The sequence below is a fragment of the Ambystoma mexicanum genome, chromosome 6p (assembly GCF_040938575.1).
Source record: "Ambystoma mexicanum isolate Mex_15411 chromosome 6p, UKY_AmexF1_1, whole genome shotgun sequence".
In the NCBI taxonomy this organism is placed as follows: Eukaryota; Metazoa; Chordata; class Amphibia; order Caudata; family Ambystomatidae; genus Ambystoma; species Ambystoma mexicanum.
In genome coordinates, this window is record NC_090935.1 from 1,160,160,387 (window position 1) to 1,160,179,990 (window position 19,604).

At 50.0% G+C, this 19,604-nt stretch overlaps 1 protein-coding gene across 1 annotated transcript in view; it reads left to right on the forward strand.

Moving 5' to 3' along the window:
• SMC5 (structural maintenance of chromosomes 5) overlaps nucleotides 1-19,604 on the forward strand; it is a 1,384,551-nt gene that overhangs the window by 856,153 nt on the left and 508,794 nt on the right. The window lies entirely within an intron of this gene.

Here is a 19,604-nt window from a genome sequence, read left to right on the forward strand (position 1 = left end):
CCCGTGGACGGGCCGATTCGCATATACGTTTCCCCCTTTCCCACTCATTCGGAGGACCATGTGGATTCGGAAGTATCAGTGCCGGGTTGATTCTGGTGGCCCCGTTCTGGCCCAGGCAGACGTGGTTTTCAGATCTCCTTCATCTGGCGGTGGGAGAGCCTATTCGGTTGGGAGTGGATCCAGATCGCCTGTCTCAGGACGAAGGCAGGGTGTGGCATCACATCCGGCGTCTCTCAGCCTGGCGGCGTGGCTCATGACCACTCAGAGTTCGGTCATCTGAGAATTTCCAGAGAATGTCGACGGATCTTGGAGGCAGCAAGAGCGCCTTCCACGAATGTCTCGTATGGTCATAAATGGGCGAGATTCTGTGAATGGTATAACGGTCAGCCTGAGGTGGAGCCTTTGGAGTTTCCCCAGCTCAGATTCTCCTGTACTTGTTGCACCTGGCGGAAGGGGGCCTGGCATTGTCATCCATTAATGTGCATTTGTCGGAGATTTCTAGGTTCACGAGGAAGCGCCATGCTGCTCCTCTGTTTAGTGATCGCTTGGTGAAACATTTTCTGAATCGGTTGTTTCTGAATTTTCCTCCGGTGAAGAAGTTTGCACCGGTGTGGAGCCTGAATGTTGTCCTGTCTGCTTTGATGAAGCCTCCTTTTGAACCCCTGTGGACGGCTTCCTTGAAGTTCCTCTCATGGAAGGTGGCTTTTCTAGTGGCAATTACCTCGGCCAGGCGGGTGTCAGAGTTGCAAGCATTGGTCATTGCCCCTCCTTACCTAAGTTTCTGAAGGACAAGGTTCTCTTGGCTACTAATCCACACTTTATCCAGAAAGTGCCATCGGTATTTCACAAACTGAGCTCTATTGCATTGCCCTCGTTCTTTGCTACTGCATCCACGCCAGCGGAAAAGACATTCTCTGGACGTTGAGGGCCCTAATGTTTTATCTAAATCGCACACAGGACTTCAGGAAGTCAAAGCAGCTGTTTTTCCCGTTGGGTTTCCTCTATAATTGTTTTGTCACACAAAAGCTGGCATGCCTTTAAGGGGTACTCCGAAGGCTGATTCGACGTGGTTCACGGCGTCGTCAGTGACGTTGTGGTCTGGGATCCCACTGGTAAACATTTGGCAGGCAGCCTCCTGGGCGGTGCCGCATACCTTCACCAGGCATTACTGTCTGAGACAGCAACATGTGGAAGATGTGCAGGTGGGGCGTGCGGTCCTCCAACGCCTGTTTCAGTAAGGTAGGCCCCGCAGCTTCGGGGTTCTTTATATTTGCTATGTGACTAGCTGGGTTTGTTGTCTCATGTATGTGAGGTTATACTGTTTGTGGTTTGCCTATGACACACCTCCATGCTTTGGTTGTACTGCTATGTAATCTATTCACAGCATGTGAATCCATGAAAGATCCAATGCTGGAGAAGGGAGTAGTTTCTTACCTGTAACTCCATTTCTCTGCTGTTTGTATCTTTCATGGGTTCACATGCTCCCGCCAGCCGCCCCTGCAGGCAAACCTGGGTTTGGGTTCCCTCTACTTTGGAGGTTAAAATCTGAAGGGAAGCCGCGGGGCGGGGCTATTTATACCAGACGTCCTATTGGTGGGGGCTAAAGCACCCAAAAAGGACGTTAATAGGAGACAAAAGTATCAAGGTTTTCCCTAGGTAAAGGCCAAGGGAAAATTGACGACTGGGAAATATTCACTGCATGGGAATCCATGAAAGATACCAACGCTGGAGAAATGGAGTTACAGGTAAGAAACTACTCCCTTGTTCACTCACACAATTTTTTTGGGTGTCCTGGGGAGTAGTTGTTTGTTTGATCAATGCCCAAAAGTCCCTGGATTCTTTACTACTTAGGACCCTCAGCCTTTCTTCCGAGTCTTGTTGGATCAGTGTGTGTCTTCGAGCCATGATCCAGGATTCATATTCCTTATAGGCTTTCGCAGCTTGTTCCTTGATGTCGATTTATTGGATTTTGCTGCCTTACGCTTTAGACACCTAATCTTTCTTGGTTTCTCCACCAGTATTGGATCATATGTATGACCACCCGCGTTTATATCTTTGCAGTTCGCACCCTTCTTACTGTTGTAAAAGTTCAAAAGAGGATGGTAGTCCACCATCCCAAAAGTGTGGTCTTTCCTTTTCATCCCTTCAATGTAGGTCTTTGTTAAGGTTTTAATATCTTTGGATTTTAACCTCAGTCGGTTGCCCCCGTTGTTCACGACTACTTCCGTTGTCATGATCTGTACAGGTGGTTTCTCTGCTGAGGCCAGCACCATGCACAGAAATTTATGATCACTATTCTCTGTTCTTATCACTTCGTATCCTCTTATAATTTGCAAGATGTTATTTGAAACATAGATATAATACAAGTCAGCCACCTCACTTCCTCTTTCCCAAGTAGGGATCAAATTCAAGGAGTTATTATCTTTCATTTTTACTTGGTGCATGCCCCAGGATTTCATTATTCTCAAACATTGCTTCCCTCTCTTAATGGCTGCAGAATTGGGAATTGGCCCACTTCCTCTTGGTGGATGGGGCGAGCATTGAACGTTCAAGTCGCCACAGACCACTATATATGTAGCATTGGTATTCTCCAAGACTTCTTCCAGAATCTTGTTAATTGTCTCAAGAAAGCATTAGTTGGTAATAACCTGTGGGTTCCAGTAGCAAGTTATTATAACCAGGTTTCTGATTTTACCAACGGTTGGACCGTCTGGTGCGTGGCTCCAGTTCACCAAAACCGCAAGACAGCACAAGTTTGAGTGTAAGGTTTTCAATAGACTCATCCCCGAGCCTGCTATTAAAGCAATCAGTAAACCTGAAGACGGGCGACCCCTTTCACCCCGAACAGCCAAGGCTGTGATTACCTCATACCCGTCCAGAGAGGGGGCCTCTAGCAACCAAGTTTCCTGAAGGCATAACAAATCGTAAGAACCCAGGTTGACATTGCTAAGTCTTGTGAGGTGATAATACTCTCTGGTATTCCACGATGCCATTTTTAATACCTGATCGCTATGCTCTTGTTGTAGAGGTTGGTCCGTCAGAGTCTCGTTAATCTTGTGCTGTCTTGACCCGCGTGGCTATTGTTTGTACTTTACCAATGCTTCTGCTACCCAGGACGAGTCTTCTTCCTTCTGTGATTTAGTTGCTGCCTCTTGATTCCTAGAAGAGTCAGTTTTGCCATTGTCCACTTTCAACGTTATGTTTACAGGAGTTTTAGGGCCAGTGGGCCTCCTCTCCACTCCCAGTGGGTCCAGGAATATTGTCGGTGTTAAAGGATTATTTAAAGTTCTCTCTGTTGAGGAGACAGATGTCTTGTTCTCCTTGTTAGTACTTGGCCTCTTTATCCATGGGCTTCTCTCTTTGGTGTACAACCGCCTCCTGGAGTAGGTCTTTTCAACTGGCGTTAGATCGAATCCCAAAATGCGTAGATTATCCGTAGATTCAGTCAGCATCTGTTTCACAATTGATGATGAAATGTGAAAAAACACTTTGTCAGTACAGTGTTTAAATCCGAATTCTACGATCTTTAGATCGTCCGTAGTCAACAATCGTAAATTCGGTATGCAATGAAAGATTTGCATCACTGTTTTTCTATTAAGGATTATCTGCTTGCTTTCCCCCAAAAGACACTCTAATTTAAACAAACGCTCACTCCTTTGACTTTTACTCTGACTTTTTACGGTTATTTCGAGTCGACTTGGTACTTTGTCCATTTGGTGTCTCAGATCTTCTTCTCTCTTCTTTTTTGGTTTTCTTCATGACTCTTACTGCGCTTGTCTCTCCCGTTCGCTAGTAGAGGCTCTGGTCTGGCCTCGGTCTAGGCATACTTGTCACCTCGTTTCGTCTGTTTTTTTTTCCCTTCACTTCGCACTGGGAGAGTCATGTCTGTGGTGTTACACCGTTGGTGAGGCGATTTTAGACCTTTACAGGTTCATAGAAGAAGAGGCTTTGAGGTTCTTCTCCTTTTTTCGGACAAAGTCATAAACGTTGACGAGTTCCGTTTTTCCCCTGGTTATTGCCTCTTAACTCCCCTTGTACCGGGCTTCTGTTTGTCTCGTCTGACACCCTATTGTTTTGGAATTCTGATTCTGAGTTTTCCAGTGAGTATACTGAAAGATCTAACCGGTCTGTTGATTCCTCTGTCTCAATGATTATTGGCCGTGTGATATTTTTCCCCCCCAATTCCGATTCTCTTCTTCCTTTGATAGTGTTGATTTTAAATCACTTTTGGGGTTGGCTTTAGTCATTTGGGATCCACTCTTGTTTTTGTTATTTCCAGTTTGTCTTTCACAACCAATCTTGCTTCCTTGTTCTTTTTCTTTGTCACTTTTCTCTTGAGGCTTCCGACGTTGGTTTCTCAAAAATCAGATAGTCTTTGTTACTGGCTTCCATCTGAGGATTTATCAAGGAGTTTGTTCTTAAGTGAATGGAAGGTGGCATCTCTCTTGATGTTACAGTTGGATTAAAGAGGACACATCCATTTGTTGACTTGTGATTAGTGGGTCCAGATTGTGACATCTTGGCAGCCCCCATTGTGTATTTTCTGTCGCAGGTCTTTTTGCTGCTCCCTTTTTTTGTTCATTAGTGAGATCAACGTAATCAGGGATAATTGATCTTCAGGCCATTAATTGGGGCTCTACTGCTGTTCATTTCAGGTCTGTGGTCTGGCTTCCTTTTTCTACGTACTCTTTAGACGTTGTCTCTGAAGTTCCTGTCTTCCCCATAGCTGTGATAAAACCCTCTAAGATCATCTTTGTATGTATCATAGCTATTAGAGTTGTTTTGTCTTTCATGGAATCGTTCAGAGATTCGTACAGTTTGGAAAATGGGGCTAGATCAATCGTAACTGTTTTTTTTTTTGACAACTTTATATTTGCACACAGGTTATGCACATACTTTAGCAGCTTACTTTGATTATACAGACATATTACTTATACAGTTTATTAGCCTTCTGTGTTCAGGTTCTCCGATTCACTGAGGTCAGCCAGATATTGCTTGTATCGCGACCATATGTTTCTGGGTCTACTTTGTGGTGTGACCAAGTCAATATACAGTTCCTCAGTGTCATTAATCCACACCATATCTCTGTTCCAGTCCTCTATTGTAGGGGGTTGTGCGTTCTTCCATCTCATCAATATGACTCTTTTGGCTATGAGCAAACTCCGATTCAATAATTTCCGCCACGTCGGATTCAATTTCCCTTCTGCCCCCAACATACAAATCCGTGGTGTCCATGTCACCGGCTGGTCTGCCATCTTGTCTAGCGCCCTGCATACCCCTGATCAATAACGTCTCAATTTGGTGCAGTCCCACAGCATATGGAATATATTAGCGTTTCCAGCATTACATCTTGGACAGGCACCATTCGATGTGGGGTATATCTGCTTAAGCCTTAATGGAGTGTAATGTATCCTGTGCACTATTTTATAGTGTATCAATTTGAACCTTGAGTTACACGATATCCCTTTAGTCAGTGCGCAAATCCGAGACCACTCTCGATCGTCTATCAGTTGCCCCAAATCCTGTTCCCATCTCCCTTTAGCTGTGTGGTTTATCGCAGGGCGTGTTTGTATTATAGTTTTGTACAGCGTAGAGGCAGTGACTTTTTGAATACCTCCTGTGAATATATAGCCTAATGCCATATTTATTTCTGGTTCTTCTGGAAATGTTGGGTGGATTCGTTGTGCCATGGCTGCAACCTTGTGGTATTGCTGCTTGTGTGTATGTGTCTCCCAGTGTATCCTTAATATCCTCCCAAGATATAAAATGTTGGTCCAAGAATAACTGGCCCCACTGTGTGATGCCTTTAGCGCTCCAATGCCTTGCTATTTCACTATCAACACTGAGTGATGTGTATGGATCTCCCCATATTGGCATGCTTGGATGATATAGTTTACTGGCACCATATATGTCAGTGATTCTGGACCATGCCGTGGCTGTGACTTTGGAGGGGTTGATTGTATTGTATTGTTTCAGGGTGGGTCTGGACATTCTTTGCAGCGTCCCTATCGCCTCTCTCTCTTGTGGCGCCAGGGAAACGTCAGCAGGGTTAAGAAAGGATGGGCCCATCTTGCCGCCTGTTGTGCCTGTGCCGTCAAGTAATAAAGTTCCATGTCCGGTGCCATCAGTCCTCCCCTTGGATATGTGTCTGTCAGGACTCTCCAGCTTAGTCTGGGGTGTCCGCCCCAAGCAAAATTTGCACAGGCGCTATTGATTTTGGTGAACAGAGCGTGGCCGGGCCACACCGGAACCGTGCTAAAGAGGTAGAAAAGTTTCGGTAGTATCACCATTTTGATTAAGGCCAATCGTCCCGCCATTGATATTGGGAGTACACTCCATCGTTTCATTTTAGCGCAAAGGGTGTCCGCTAGTGTCGTGTAATTTAATGCTCGGGATAGTTGGGCCGTTCTGGCTATGTGGGCCCCTAGATACACTATGTGTATCGGACTCCATATAAGTCTGTGAAGATTCCGGGGTTGTGGTGTGGCGTCTGTGAGCGGGAATATTTCAGATTTGTGGGGGTTGAGGTGTAGTCCTGAGTATTCGCCAAATCTTTCTACTTCTGCCAAGATCTTGCCGAGCGTTCTGTCCGGGTTTTTTAGGTATATAAGAATGTCATCTGCATATAGCGTTATAATTTGCAGTTTGCCTTCAAGCCGTATCCCAAACGAGCTGTAACAAGACCTGAGGATATCTGCCAGTGGTTCTATAACTAGGGCAAAAAGCAAGGGGGAGAGCGGGCAACCTTGTCTGGTGCCTCCCAACAGCTCCAGTATGCCTGTGAGGGCTCCATTCACTCTTATTCACGCGTGAGGCCGAGTATATAGCACCCTGATCCACTTTATAAATTGTGGGCCAAACCCATAGTTTCGCAGTACTCCAAATAGAAAGGGCCATGAGACTGTATCAAAGGCTTTTCTCATGTCTAGGGACACCGCTATTCCTTGAGTGGTGGCAGGAATGGAGGTCATTATATGATGGCATCGTCTAATATTAGTGGCTGTGGATCTACCCGTTATAAACCCGGCCTGGTCTTCATGTACCATGTATGGCATATATGGTGTGAGTCTCGTAGCAAGTATTTTGGCCAGGATCTTGGCGTCAGTGTTTATTAGTGATAGTGGGCGATATGATCCACATTCTGTAGCTGGTTTACCATGCTTCAGTAGAAGCGTGATTATTGCTTCTCTGGTGGTTTCGGGGAGTTCTCCTATTTCCAGAGCTTGCTTCCAGACAGCGTGCAGTCTGGGTATAAGGACTTGACTAAACACCTTATATAACTCTGCTCCTAGCCCATCTGCGCCCGGAGCTTTTCCATTGGGAAGAGCTTAAATTTCTTCATGTATTTCGGCCTCCGTAATGGGTGCCTCTAGTAATTCTCTGGTATATTCTGATATAAGTGTTGTTGGTATCTTGGAGAGGTATTGTTCAATCTCGATGTCTGTGACCGTGCCCTGGGGGGGGGAGGGGAGTATAATTCTTTATAGAATTTATAAAACGTGCCTTTCACTTCATTCTGGTCTGTGGACACCGTACCATCTTCTATTTGTATACAGAGTATGCTAGTGGGTCCCCTTTCTCCACGTACTGTTCTAGCCAGTAATTTCCCAGGGCGCTCTCCCTCCCTGTATCTACGTGCTGCTATAGGCCTATCAAAGTATCTTATCTCTTGGTCTGCCGCATCCCGGTACTGCTCTAGTTTAGTCTTAATTTCAGCACCCAATTGGGGGGTCGGGGTCGCGGCATATTGGGTTTGTAGTGATGCTAATTGCGTCTCAAGCCTCTCTAACCTGGCCCTGATGTCTTTGAGGATTCCCCCTTCGATGGATATCGATTGGCCCCTTATACAGACTTTAAACGCTTGCCAAAGCGTGGCCTGAGTTGAGACTGAGTGCTCGTTGATCTCAAAATAGTCCTGCACACATTGCGCCATCGAGTTTTTGTATACTACGTCCCTTAGTGCTGCTGGTTTAAACCTCCATGGCGGTCTTGGAGTGGCCTTGTTCATGATTTGCAATGTTAGTTGTATCGGTGAGTGGTCGGAGTAGGTTCTGGGGTATATGTGAGATTTCGTAACCCAAGCCATGCTATCCGTGTCTATTAACCACAAGTCCATCCTGGAATGCATATCGTGGACTGTTGAGTAGTATGTGTATTCTCTGCCAGTAGGGTTTAGCGTTCTCCAGACATCTTTTAATTGCAGATCTGTCATTTGTGTGTTTATTGTCTGTGCTGCCTTGGTTAGTGTTCTGGTTTTTGTTGACGTACGATCTAACTGTACGTCCAGAATTGTGTTGAAGTCCCCACCGCATATTACCCGAGCTGTGGGGTATCTCGCTAATTTTTCAAACACTGTGGTGTAGTATTCGGGTTGGTCAATATTTGGGCCATATATGTTCAGAAAAACTATTTCTTTGTCGTATAGCATACCATGTACTATAACATATCTCCTTTCGGGGTCGCGTTCAATCCCTTTACATACGAACTGAATTATTTTGTGTATTAGAATCGCCACCCCCTTGCTCTAGTGGAGTAGGTCGTGAAGTATTGATGAGTGCCCCAATTCGAAATCAATTGGTCGCCCTGTCGAGGGCCTATGTGTCTCCTGGAGGAAAATTATCTTGGTTTTTTGTCTATTGAGGTAAGCCATGATCTTCCTTGTCTTAATCCTAGATCCCAACCCCCTGACATTCCAGCTCAGAGCATTGATAGTTTCGGTGTTAGGCTTATCACTATGTTGCTTTCGAGGGGATTGGGTCCTCCGACGTATTCCATATCTATGACATGTAATCACCACAGCTGTGCTGCTTCGGAAACTTTTTTCGGCGTCTGCGTCCTGCGTCGATGACGTCGATGCGCCGTCGTCGAGGGCCTCCTCCGACGTCCGACGTCATCCGATGTGATAAGTTGGACGCACGATGCCCGTAGCCTCAGTTCCGTTTTTTCCGCGAACGTGTTGCTTCGTGATTCTCGGTTCACGCCTCGACTCTTTTGAGTTCTGTTCTTCTCGGTTCTTCGAACCTGTTCGTTTTGTGAAAATCCTTCGTGTGAAGATGTCTTCTACTTCGTCTTCGACCCCGCGTCCGGGTTTCAAGAAGTGCGGGGAGTGTGGGTCCAAGATGTCGGTGACGGACTCGCACGACGCCTGCCTCTGGTGCCTCGGGGAGGCCCACGACACGGATGACTGTATCGACTGCCAGTCGCTCACTTCCAAAGCCTTACGCGAACGTAAGAAGAAGTTGTCGGTAGGTCGGGTGTCCAAGCCCAGGATGTCGAAGTCTGCGGGGCTTTCGATGGATGATTCGAGGGGTGACTCTCCGCGTCATCGTCGGAAGTCTCGTGGGTCTCCTTCTAGGAGTCGGTCTCGCCACTCCTCAGCCTCTTCGAGGCATTCTCGGAAGCGCCGACACCGGTCGTCTTCCAGGTCCTCTTCGGAGGACTCTGCCTGGCACGTCGCTTACCCCACCAGCCGTGCGACGCCGGAGGAATGGGCTTCCTTCGGGAAGAAAATGATGGCGATTCTTGAGTCGCAGGGTACAAAGCCGTCCGCGCCCCCGAGTGGGGTCGGTCGTGAGAGGTCGAGAGACACCGCTTGCAAGAGTGGTCGGCACGAGTCACGGGAGAGGTCCCGTTCGGACAAGGGGACTCGTTCTCGACGTACCCGTTCCAGGTCCCGGTCCTCGACGCGTTCGCGACCATGTGCACCTGTGCGGTCTTCGAGGAAGACATCGACGTCTGAGGCGTCGAGGGCGTCGACAGGCTTTCTCGAGGCTCTGGCTCCGAGGAAGTCGTCGAAGCCGTCGACGCTCATGTCATCGAGGGACACGCTCGGGGCTCCGGCCTCGAGGGCTGTGTCGACGCCGCCGATGCTGGAGGCGCTGCATCTGACGTCGACGCCGATCCTCTCGGCGCCGATGGCAGTTCTCTCGGCGCCGATTCGCTCGACGCCTTTCGTGTCGGAGGTACCCGGTGGCACGGGTGGACCCCCTAGGAAGGCTCTGGTTAAGAGCAAGCACTCTCGGGTGCCTTCTTTTCGCCACCTGGACTATATTTCAGAGGCGGATGAGGATTCTGATGGCCTGGTTCCTAGTCGGGTTCCAGATGACATTGTCTCGGGCCATAGTCAGTTTGACGATTTGAGACAGTCGCTGCATGATGCCAGTGGACTGGACACCTCTCCGGAGGTGGAGTTTTGTAGGCCTGAGCCTGGCTCTCATGCCGACTCCTCGTACCGGCGCCTTATGGCTAGGGTTTCTGAGTACTTGGGTTGGTCTGCTCCCCCAGGGGAGTTTGTGCAGGATGATCTGACAGACATCCTTGATGTTGGTCCCCCAACTGATCCGGTACTGCCGTTCCATATGGCTTTACAGAGAAGGGTGGCGGCGGCTTGGACTGCTCCGAAGAGTCTCCCGGCGGTGGGCAGATCCTTGTCGCGAAAATACCATCCAGCCAGTAGCGACCCCTGCTACTTGACCAGGCACCCCACTCTGGAGAGTTTGGTGGTGCAGGCGGCCACGGCCCCGGCAAAGCAGGCGTCGTACCCTCCCATCCCTCCTGATAGGGACGACAAACGTTTTGATGGCTGGGCGAAGAAAGTGTTTTCTTCTGGTGGTATGGCGCTTCAGGCGGCCAACTCCATTTGTGCCTTGTCTCGTTTCACACACACTCTGTGGAACTGTGTTGCGTTAGCGGCTGAACATATTCCCGAAGGGGACGAACGGGATGGTTTCCTTGCTATGGTTCAGGATGGTAAGGATGCCATGTGTGAGTCCGTTCAGTCGGGTTTGGACCTAGCTGAATGCGTCAGTAGGTCCATGGCGGCGAGCACCGTGATACGCAGGTTTTGTGGTTGCGGAAGTCGGGGTTTGCTCCTGATGTGCAGTCTCGGCTCCTCAACATGCCCTTTGATGGTGAACAGCTTTTTGGCAGTAAGGCTGACGAGAGCCTTGAGAGGTTGCAGACCTCGAAAGCTGCAGCGAAGTTGTTGGGCGCTGCAGTTCGCCAACCTCCGCCTTTTCGTCCTAGGGGACAGCAGTGGAGGGGTGGTTCCTTTCGCTATTACTCGTCCTTCAGTAAAGCGAGAGGAGCTGGCAGTCAAAGAGGCCAATGCAGGGGTACCAGAGGTGGACGACAGGGTACCCGTGGTGCCAAGGCCGCTCGGGCAGTTGCCTCTTTGCCCTCAGGTAACGCCGCGGCCGCTCCCTCTGTCATGAGGCCATGTCCCATGGTTCGCCGGTTGGGGGAAGGCTGGCGCAGCATCTTGTAGAGTGGCGTGCCATTACTTCAGATGTGTGGGTTCTGGAGATCATAGCCCACGGCTACTGTCTTCCCTTTCGGCACAGGCCTCGCGACAATCCACCGGGGAACCTCTCTTTGCAGAGTCCGGATCCGCTCCTTGCGCAGGAAATTCAAGCCCTGCTGGAGAAAGGCGCCATAGGACTGGTGCCTGTAGCGGAGAGGAACAAGGGATGGTATTCCCCTTATTTTTTGATTTCGAAGAAAGACGGGGGATTGAGACCCATCATGGACTTGCGCGGTTTGAACAAACTCCTCAGGAAGGACAAGTTCAAGATGGTTACTCTCTCTCAAGTCCTCCAGGCCCTTCAGCTTCAGGACTGGTTGGTGTCACTCGACCTCAAGGATGCTTACTTCCATGTGCCGATCCATCCCAAGCACAAGAAGTACCTGAGGTTCGCAGTTGGCGACTCGCACTTTCAGTTTCGGGTCCTGCCGTTCGGATTGACCTCCGCCCCGAGGGTTTTCACCAAGCTCATGGTGGTGGTGGCAGCGCATCTCAGTCAAGGGGGGATTCACGTCTACCCCTACCTGGACGATTGGTTGATCAGGGGGAGCTCTCCCGAGCAAGTCCTGGATCATCTGTCCGTCACCTGCCACTCCCTTCACAGGCTGGGCTTCTCCCTCAATTTAAAGAAGTCCCATTTGACGCCAACACAGCGGCTCCAGTACATCGGAGCAGTGCTCGACACTTCCCTGGGGCAGTGTTTTCCTCCCCAGGTGAGGGCTCTTCACATTCAGCAGATGGTGCACAAGTTTCAGCATGCCGAGACGCTCCCAGCGTTCGGGTTCTTGAGGTTGCTCGGCCTCATGGCATCCTGCATTCTTCTGGTGCCAGAGGCTCGCCTGCGGATGAGATCTTTGCAGTGGGTGCTCAAGACGCAATGGTCGCAGTCCTCCGGCAGGATATCGGACCCGGTTCAGGTGCCGCCCTCGGTCATCCGGGACCTTCTGTGGTGGGCCGTCGAAGGCAACTTGATGAAGGGGGCTCCATTTTGGCTTCCCTGGCCGGAGGTGACGATCGTGACGGATGCATCCCTCACGGGTTGGGGAGCTCATGCCAACGGGCTGACAGTCAGCGGTCGTTGGTCTCCGTCGGAGTCCACACTCCATATCAATCTGTTGGAGCTGAGGGCCGTCAGGCTAGCCCTGAAGGCTTTTCTGCCGACTGTGCGAGGAAAGAGTGTCCTGATCCTGACGGACAACACAGTGGCCATGCACTACCTCAACAAAAAGGGGGGGGACAGGGTCACTTCCTCTGTGCAGGGAGGCGATGCAGTTCGAGTTCTGGGCAATCCAGCAGGAAGTTTCGATCTCGGCAGTTCATCTGGCCGGAGACGAAAACGTGACGGCGGACGCTCTGAGCAGGCAGAGCACGATCTGTCACGAGTGGGAGTTGGCTCAGGAGATTCTCCTGGAGATCTTCGCCCTTTGGGGGACCCCTCAAGTGGATCTCTTCGCCTCCAGTGTCAACCGGAAGTGCGACAGGTTTTGCTCGCGGGAATTTCCTCCAAAAGGAGCCTTAGGAGACGCGTTCGTGGTGGAGTGGTCATTCCCGCTGCTGTACGCGTTTCCTCCAGTCCCGGTCATCCCGCAAGTGCTGCGAAGGTTACGGAAGTTCGGTTCCCGGATGATCCTCATTGCTCCGGCGTGGGCTCGGAGGACGTGGTACCCGGACCTTCTCGACTTGTCCATCTGCCCTCCGCGTCGTCTTCCCTACCGAGACGATCTGCTCTCACGGGAGGGGGGGTCAGGTTCTCCATCCAGAGGTCAGATCCCTCAACCTTCACACTTGGCTTCTGAAAGGTTGAGGTATAGGGATTGGGACCTCCCTGAAGACGTGATGGAGGTGTTGCTTTCGGCCCGAAGACCAGCAACAAAGTTTCTGTACCGTTGCCGTTGGCGTAAGTTCTGCGACTGGTGCAGAGTTCTGAATGTGGATCCTTTTGCATGTGACATCCCCATGGTTCTGTCCTTTTTACTTTCTTTGGCCCACAGGGGCTTGCAAGTGGGGTACCATTAAAGGTTACCTGGCGGAGCTGTCCATCTTTAAGCGCTCGTCTGAAGAGTGTTCTTACTTTAAAATCCCTTTAATTTCACAGTTTCTGAAAGGGCTCACTAATGTATTCCCTCCGTCACCTTTCCTGGTGCCCGGTTGGGATTTGAACCTTGTTCTTAAGTTTCTTATGGGTGCTCCGTTTGAGCCTTTACATTCTTGCCCTTTGAGGCTGTTAACTCTGAAAACTGTGTTTTTAGTTGCGGTTACTTCCGCTCGCAGAGTGAGTGAGTTACAGGCACTTTCAGTTAAGCCACCCTTCACTGTATTTCACAAGGACAGGGTTGTCCTTAGAGTTCGTCCTTCTTTTCTTCCGAAGGTAGTGACGGAATTTCATTTGGCCCAGAAGGTTGTTCTTCCGGCATTCTATCCTCCTCCGGATCCTGGTAAGGAAGAGGAGAGGCTCCATAGGCTTGATCCTAGGAGAGCTTTAAGCTTTTATGTTTCACGCATGTCCCGGGTCAGAGTGGACGATCAACTCTTTATTGGTTACGCTGGAAAGCGTTTGGGGCAAGCTGTGACGAAACAGACTTTGTCTCGCTGGATTATTTTGGCCATCTCGGAGTGCTACCACTTGGCGGGTAAGGACCCACCGGCTGGCTTGCGCGCTCATTCTACCAGGGGTATGGCTGAGTCTACTGCCCTGCAGAGGGGTGTTCCTATTCGCAACATCTGTGATGCAGCCACCTGGGCTTCAGTACATACATTTGTACGTCACTATTCCCTCGATTCCGTCCAAGCACAGGATCTGGCCTTTGGCAAGGCGGTCCTTTGCTCTGCTATTTGATTAGAATCAAAATTTAGAATAGCCAAATTCTTTCCCTCCTCCTTGCTCTGGTACTGCTTTGGGAGTCTGTCATAGATATGGAATACGTCGGAGGACCCAATCCCCTCGAAGAACAAGTTACTTTCTTACCTGGTAACGTTCTTTCGATGGGATGGTCCGACGACTTATTCCATATCGCTCCCGCCCTGCCTTCCCCGCTGCAGAATTTCTTTTGTGATTGCCGCTTACGTTCCGCAGGGCTCTGTGTCTGACTGGCAGTTGACTAGTGTCACACGTTCTGGGGGAAAAAACTACAACTGAGGCTACGGGCGTCGTGCGTCCTACTTATCACATCGGATGACGTCGGACGTCGGAGGAGGCCCTCGACGACGGCGCATCGACGTCATCGACGCAGACGCCGAAAAAAGTTTCCGAAGCAGCACAGCTGTGGTGATTACATGTCATAGATATGGAATACGTCGTCGGACCATCCCATCGAAAGAACGTTACCAGGTAAGAAAGTAACTTGTTCTTTTTAAACAATAATCAAACTCCCCCAGTCTTTTCCCCTCCCCCCTCCCTCACAGTTCCCCGAACTTCAACCGTGCCTTGATTTCCTCCCATTTTCCCACCCCACATCTTCTCTAGCACCTGCTACAGGGGGGCTGCGGCGTTTCCTGTGCCCAAGCCATCCATTATTATCAGCGTTGTCTCCAGTTCTGGTCTGTTGCTCTCCTTTAGTTGGTATCTTCGAATCAGCATTTGTGTTAGGTTTCTTTTCGTTGTTTCTCGACCTCCGTAGTATGCGGCTCCTGACTTGGAGCTGTCTCTTCGCTGGTCCTGTTTCCTTCTTGATCATAATGTCTGCGAAGTTGACTCAAATTTCTCCTATTGATTTTACTTCCATTTCAGGATTGTCCTTTATTCAGCGGTATGTGCGTCTCTATGAAGGTCACGGCTTCCTCAGGAAATGTGAAAAAGTATGCCTTATTTTGATGTTGGATCTTGAGTCTGGCAGGGTAGAGCATTGCATATTGTATCTGCCGATCACGCAGCATCTTTTTGATTCCTGTGAAAAGCTTTCTCTCCTGCTGGACTGCTAGGGTGAAGTCTGGGTAGATGCGTATTGTGCTGGTTTCCCACTTACGCTCTTGTTTTTCTCGTGCAGTTTTTAGGATCAGGTCTCTGTCTCTGTAATTAAGTATACGAGCTATAATGGGCCTGGGGTATGCTCCTGGTTTCGGTTTTGGGGCCAATGTTCTGTGCGCCCTTTCCACCATGAATACTGGAGACCACCCTGGTTTTCCTAGTAGTGTTCGCAGAAGATTTTCCACCGCTTTCTCCATCGTTCCTTTAATTGCCTCCTCCGGAACACCTATCATACGGATATTGTTCCTCCTTGATCTCGCCTCCAAGTCTTCACACTTAGATTTAACTGTCCCTAGTTCAATGGCCATCGTGGACACCGTGTTCTGCAGTGTTTCCATCTTGTCTTCTACTCCTGATATTCTGGTTTCTGCCTCCGTCATGCTAGACGTCGTTTTGTCAAGCTGTGTTTTGATGCTTGCAACACTTGCTGTGATTCCGTCCAGCTTGTCTGTTAGCGTCGCAAATCCCTGTTGCATAGCTTGGAACACCGCTTGTGGGTCCATCAGGGAGGCAGCAGGGGTCTGTTCAGCCTGTATTAGCATTGCCTCTTCTTCCTCGGGCTCGGGTTCGGAGACTTTCGGCAATGTGGTTGTGTATTTCTCAATTGTACCCTTGTTCCTTTTCGGGCCAAAGCTTTTGGGCATTGTCTCTGGTCTGGGAGCTATGCCGATGTGTGTCTCCTCTGCGTACCTTGTTATTATATTCAGGTAGCATGGGTTTGGTCGCTGTCCCGATATTCCTTGCGTAGTTCTCTGCCAGGATCGGGGTGTTATCGGCCGACTGGGGGATTTGTTCAAGTCCAGTTCAGTGGGGTCGCCGAGGCGCGGGTTTGTGTAGTATCGTGTCACCCTTATTTAGTCACTCTTTAGATGCGGGGGGAGCTGTCTCAAGCCGGCCTTACCCCGGTTTCAATCATCAGTCTCTTAAGGCCAGCACCGGTAGGTCGACAGTCGTGCGCCCGCCTTCCCAACTCGTCAGTTGAACCGCGGTCCCACCCGCAACCCAGCGGCGACAAGCTGCAACGGCCGTGTGGCCTACCTTTCCGCTGTGGGCCGGGTTCTCGGATATTCTCCTCTTGTGTGGGGAAGTCGCTTTGTTGTGGGCGGCAGGGGGGTCGGCAGGGCGCTCTACGAGGAGCGGAGCACCCACGACACTTCCCTCCGTGCCGAGCGGCCTCCGTGCATTGGGTTCCGCCTCCGCTTTTACTGCTCCCGCGCCAGGCTCCTCCTCTCGATCTTGGGCGAGTGCGCCACACCGAGTCCCACTCAGCTACGGAGTCCCGATCCTGCGAACCGCTGTACCTTTTTTCCCAAGATTTCGTGTGGGTGGTCTTGGTTCACTAAAGCATGTTTACCTTAAAATTCGTGCCGAACCGGAGTGTATAAATGTTATAAGCAGGCTTTGTGGCCCAGGATATCGCCGGAGCTTACACGGACGCCGCCATTTTGTTCCGTGCGCAACAGCGCCCTCCCAATCGTAACTGTTGACATTATTTACAGTAAATCGTTTTTCCTGGCCGATTCATTCCCTTCTGAGTTCTGGAAATCATCTGATCTTCTCTCTCTGATTCTTGGAGTGTTATAATGAGACTCATTATTGTCGGCGTTGGAGACCACCCGCAACATTTGTGAGGTGTCTCTACTTCCACATCGTGGTGTTGCTGGTTCCAAACGTCGAGGGAGTGCTGGTAAGGTGTCTAGCTTCTGTGTGTGCCTCGTGTATTGGTGTTTCTTAAACCCCATTCTTCAGCCCCACTTTGGGACCAGATATTCTATGATCATTAGGTGTCTGGGGAAGCACCTTCTTTGCCTGGCACTGGTCCCTCTGGCGCCAGCGGTGTGGTTCGTCCCAGCTTCTCAAACTTTGCACCCCCTCCAAGATCATTGTCTACAGCATCCTTTGTGTCTTTGGAAGGTCTTTTCTCCTCAAGACTTGCTATTACTATTTGGGGGGGGGGACTTATTTGCCTTCTCCAGCATGCGGTCTGGCATGGATTCACATGCTCATGAATATTCCCCGTCAGGCCGGGAATCCTCGGTATAGAAAAAAAAGAAAATCCGTATCAGTTTCGTTCTGATCTGTCTTTCTTAGTAGTAACCAATCACTGGTCTCTGGGTCATACTGCCCCCAGCCAATGACTGCCCTCTCCCTAAGCCCCGCCTCCGGCAGCCATCCTCAGATTTTTACCGCACGTTCAAGTGTTGGGAGTCCTCGTGCTGTAGTTCTCGTGCTTTTGCTGCGTTTTTGCGCTTTTTCAGGAGATTTTTCTCATTTTTCGGTTAAATAGAGCCTCAATGTCATGCATGCTGGACGTGGTTCTACCTCTTACGCTCATAGAACAGCTAGACCGTTCTATTCCAAATGGCGGTTGTTCGATTCATTGCCGGGAAAGCGACGTCTGCACTTTTCACGTCGCTAAATTCAAGTGAATTCTGCTTCGTCACGTGAGCTACGGCATTACGTATATAAGTAGCGTGGAAACTTCACTCGCTGCTTCTGATCAAATCATTTGGCGTTGTGTAGCTGAACCTCCGATCTGCGTCCTTGCAGTTTTCCTCAGCTGCTTCTTGGGCCTTCTATAGCGTGTTTTCCGCCACACGCTGATTCCTGGAGCTGTTTCTTCACGTGTAATTCCACACGCGCACGTTGTCTTCAAACGCGGCTGTCCTGGGCTGCGTGTATCCTGTTAGCGTGCAAATCCACAAGCGCACGTTGTCTTCAAGCGCGGCTGTCCTGGGCTGCGTGTATCCTGTTAGCGTGCAAATCCACAAGCGCACGTTGTCTTCAAGCGCGGCTTGCCTGGGCTGCGTGAATCCTGTTCGCGTGTAATTCCACACGCGCACGTTGTCTTCAAGCGCGGCTGGCCTGGGCTGCGTGAATCCTGTTCGCGTGTAATTCCACACGCGCACGTTGTCTTCAAACGCGGCTGTCCTGAGCTGCGTGAATCCTGTTTGCGTGTAATTCCACACGCGCACGTTGTCTTCAAGAGCGGCGGTCCTGGACTGCGTGAATCCTGTTCGCGTGCAAATCCACAAGCGCACGTTGTCTTCAAGCGCGGCGGACCTGGGCTGCGTGTATCCTGTACGTTGTCTTCAATAGCGGTTGTTCAGGACTGCGTGTATCCTGTTCGCGTGCAAATCCACAAGCGCACGCTGTCTTCAAGCGCAGCTGGCCTGGATTGCGTGAATCCTATTCGAGTGTAATTCCACACGCGCACACTATTTTCTTCGCGGCTGTTCAGAACCGCGTGTACTTTGTTTATTCCACAAAAGGGCGCTATTTCCGACTCCTGCATCTGTGATATTAACAGGTGGATTTATTCATTTCTATACTTTTGTCTACGTGGGAAGGAAGCTTTTCAAGGACTGTTGGAAGGTGACAGTGAACAGTACTTTGGACGCTATCCTGTGGTGCAGCAACCCGGTATCTAGCGTGAGCCTCGTGCCGTTCGGGATAAGTCTCCCTTACTAATCTTCCCTTCTTTGTCGTTTGTTCCAATTCCGGATTTTCCTCAAGAGACTTCTGCTGGATTCTTCTACACCAGTCATAAGGTCAGTGTGTGAATTAATGCCAAATACTGTTCTATCATAGAGAGTCGATTTGGGGCAGTTTCTTATGATACTTTATTTTGTTCTAGGCTGACTTCCTATACTTTACCCACGCCCTTTCCAGTGATCCATCTCTCTGCCTGTTTCATCAGTCAGAGAGTCGTATCATTTAGAAGGTCTAAACTTGACTTCACAACTATCAAATCGTGTGAACAGGGATCCGGAAGACCCTACCATCTGTATCCTTTTGAGTACCGTATCCTTTTCAGTCAATACTTTGGTGCTTTATGACACTCAAGCTCCACCGTTTCTACATCCAAGCAACGGGGATCCGTTTTGGAGTTGTCTACGCCCCTCAAGGGTGAAGATTTCGTCGAGTTACGCTTTTGGCGGATTCCAAAAGTTCCGAGGCCTACCCCGGACATGGCCCAGGAGAAAGGAAGCTCGATGCCCGGGAAGCTGCTCAGGACCTGCCCTGGATGCCAGCTTCAGAATGTTTTCAAGGAGGACGAGCATTCGTTATGCCTCTGTCTCCATGAGGACAAGACTCACAAGGAGAAGGACTGTGCGTTTTGTGGGAACATGTCGGAGCGGACCATGAAGGATCGCCACCTCTGTCTCGCCAACTGGCTGGAAGGGAAGAGCCCGTCAGGCGAGAAGAAGAAAAAGAAGTCAGAGCGGTCTTCTAAGTCCTGTGAGGGTGCCCCCGCGACGGGGGCCCAACAAAAGGATAAGCACCGCGAGTCCGCGGGCACCGGGAGCGCTGAACGGTCAGGCTCCTTGGCTGCCA